Source organism: Octodon degus, unplaced genomic scaffold (assembly GCF_000260255.1).
Source record: "Octodon degus isolate 3935 unplaced genomic scaffold, OctDeg1.0 scaffold00484, whole genome shotgun sequence".
In the NCBI taxonomy this organism is placed as follows: domain Eukaryota; kingdom Metazoa; phylum Chordata; class Mammalia; order Rodentia; family Octodontidae; genus Octodon; species Octodon degus.
This window is the reverse complement of record NW_004525060.1, coordinates 229,383-231,740: the sequence shown is the minus strand read 5'-3', so window position 1 is coordinate 231,740 and position 2,358 is coordinate 229,383. Positions and strand designations below refer to the sequence as shown.

The 2,358-nt window shown below is 43.0% G+C and overlaps 1 pseudogene; it reads left to right on the top strand.

The window, feature by feature from the left end:
• Positions 1-299: 299 nt before the first annotated feature.
• LOC101577447 lies at positions 300-1,595 on the top strand (annotated as a pseudogene).
• Positions 1,596-2,358: the final 763 nt, after the last annotated feature.

The window sequence follows — 2,358 nt, the reverse complement described above, 5'->3', positions numbered from 1 at the left end:
TTTTTGTGTTTAGTATATTTAGTACAGGGTATCTCTACACAGCTTGGACTTGTAGTGATTCTCCTGCTTTGAGCTTCGCAAGTGCTGGGGTGCCACCGCATCTTTGTGGCACGCCTAGCCTGGGACCAGGATCAAGCCTGGCCGCGGGGCCGCTCGCCTTCTCCTTTCGCCTCTGCGGACGAGAGCTCAGCGGACCAGCGTGCTCTGGCCCTTCCCGGCAGTCACCTCTCTGCCTTGCCACAGGTGGGGAAGATAGATGAAGGAATCTAGAAGCCAAATAAATGTCAGGGAAAGGAGAGTGCAAGTCACTAAGACCTGAATACAAAGTGAACTTACTTTCAGATTTAGAAGACTATTAAGAACACAAAATGGGGACCTCTGGTTCTGGAAGGAGAAGATCACCTGTAAAGAAGATGAAGCTTTGAGTAACATTGCCCAAGAGGCCGAGGCAAGGTTGGTAGCAAAACATGCTGCTCGGGCAGAAGAGACATACACATGACAGAACTGGAATGACAACAAAAAGAGTTGGATGAAAAATCTCCCAAACAGTATGCTGAAAATTACACAAGGCCTTCATCTCAAAACTCTGCCTCAGCAACAACTGCTCTGAGTGGAAACTCATCCAGACAAGGAAGTGCAGACACCAGCAGCTTAATAGACCCAGACACCTCATTAAGTGAATTGCGGGATTCATTGTCTGAAGTGGAAGAGAAGTACAAGAAAGCTATGGTTTCTAATGCAAAATTAGACTGTGAGAAGAACAATTTACTATACCAGGTAGATATCCTCAAGGATGTAATTGAAGAGTGGGAGGAACAGATGGCAGAATTTTATAGAGAAAATGAAGAAAAATCAAAGGAATTGGAAAGGCAGAAACATATGTGTAGTGTGCTCAGATGGATGAACTTAAAGAAAGCCTTTGGTAAAGAGATGAACTTATTCAGAAACATGGTTTAGTTATAATCCCTGAAGGCAAGCCCAATGGTGATGTCAATCATAAACTAGTGGTTAGAGACATTACTTTGTGTCTCAGGAAGCTGCTCAGATCTTGGAGTCAGCAGGAGAAGAGTCACTAGATGTAAGGCTAAGAAAACTTGCTGGAGGAAAGGAAAAGCTGATGTCACAGATTAGAAAACTGAAGCTCCAGTTAGAGGAAGAATGGCAAAAGTGCTCCAGAAATAATACAGCAGGCGACCTGGCAGGACTGCAGTATGGCTCAGATTTGTGGTTCTTAGAAATGCAGAGAGATGCCAATAGAAAAACAAGTGAATACAAACTTAAGCTTTCAAAAGCAGAACAGCATATAACTACCTTGGAGCAAAGTATTAGTAGGCTTGAGGGACAGGTGCTGAGATACAAAACTGCTGCTGAGAATGCTGAGAAAGTTGAAGATGATCTGAAAGCAGAAAAGAAAAAGCTACAAAGAGAGTTAAGAACTGCACTGGACAAAATTGAGGCGATGGAAATGACCAACAGCCACCAAGCCAAGTGGCTGGAGAAGGTGAAGGCCAACAGGACAGTACTTCTGGCCCAGCATTAGGATGGTCACCCTTCGGCCTGTGTGCAGCTCTGTGGGGCCTGCCTAACTCAGTGGGATGGACTCTTTTTGTATATTGACACAGACCCCTTTCAGTACTGTTTGAGTTTTGTCATTAAAACAAGCACCTTTGTATTTTATAATTTATGAGAATGAAGCAGGTTTGAATCTTCATGAACAAACACTTTTGTTATTGTTTGTAGTTTTAGTCTAGACTTAAGAACTGGTCCATGCTGCTTTTATTTTTAATTTCCCTAATTGCAGAATCGTGTTTACTCAGCACTTCCCCCAGCTGCCTCAGTGATAGGTCACTTGGAGACCTGTTCTGGTGGACAGCTGTTCTGAATACTGAGACACTTGCTGGAGACCTCCCTCAGAAAACACAAGTGCCTTCTCCACAGTGCAGTGCAGATTTCAGTGACCTCCAGCAGGCAAAAAGATTTACCCTTCTGGTCAGCATTCATATTTTAATGAAGAAGACAACCTCACTGGTGGAGAATCTTTGTTTCACTCAAATTTATGCTTGGAGGGAAAAAAACCTTTTGTGGAAAAATATTTAAATTGATATAAGAAAATATTAAGAAAACACATGGAGGCAGTGTATATAATACTTGCTTTTCTGCATGAGGCAGGGAAGTCCAAGACTCTTACTCTTAAAGCAAGGGTAGGGTCCTTAGGCTTCCATATTCACTGTGCTGTATCTTGTAAAGTATTTTCCTTTGCTGCTTATTTGTGAAATAATGGAGGGCATGAAGAAGAAGGGCAAGCAGGTGAGAGAGCTGCCTGAAGAGTCTATTAAGCACACACTTTGCCAACCATGA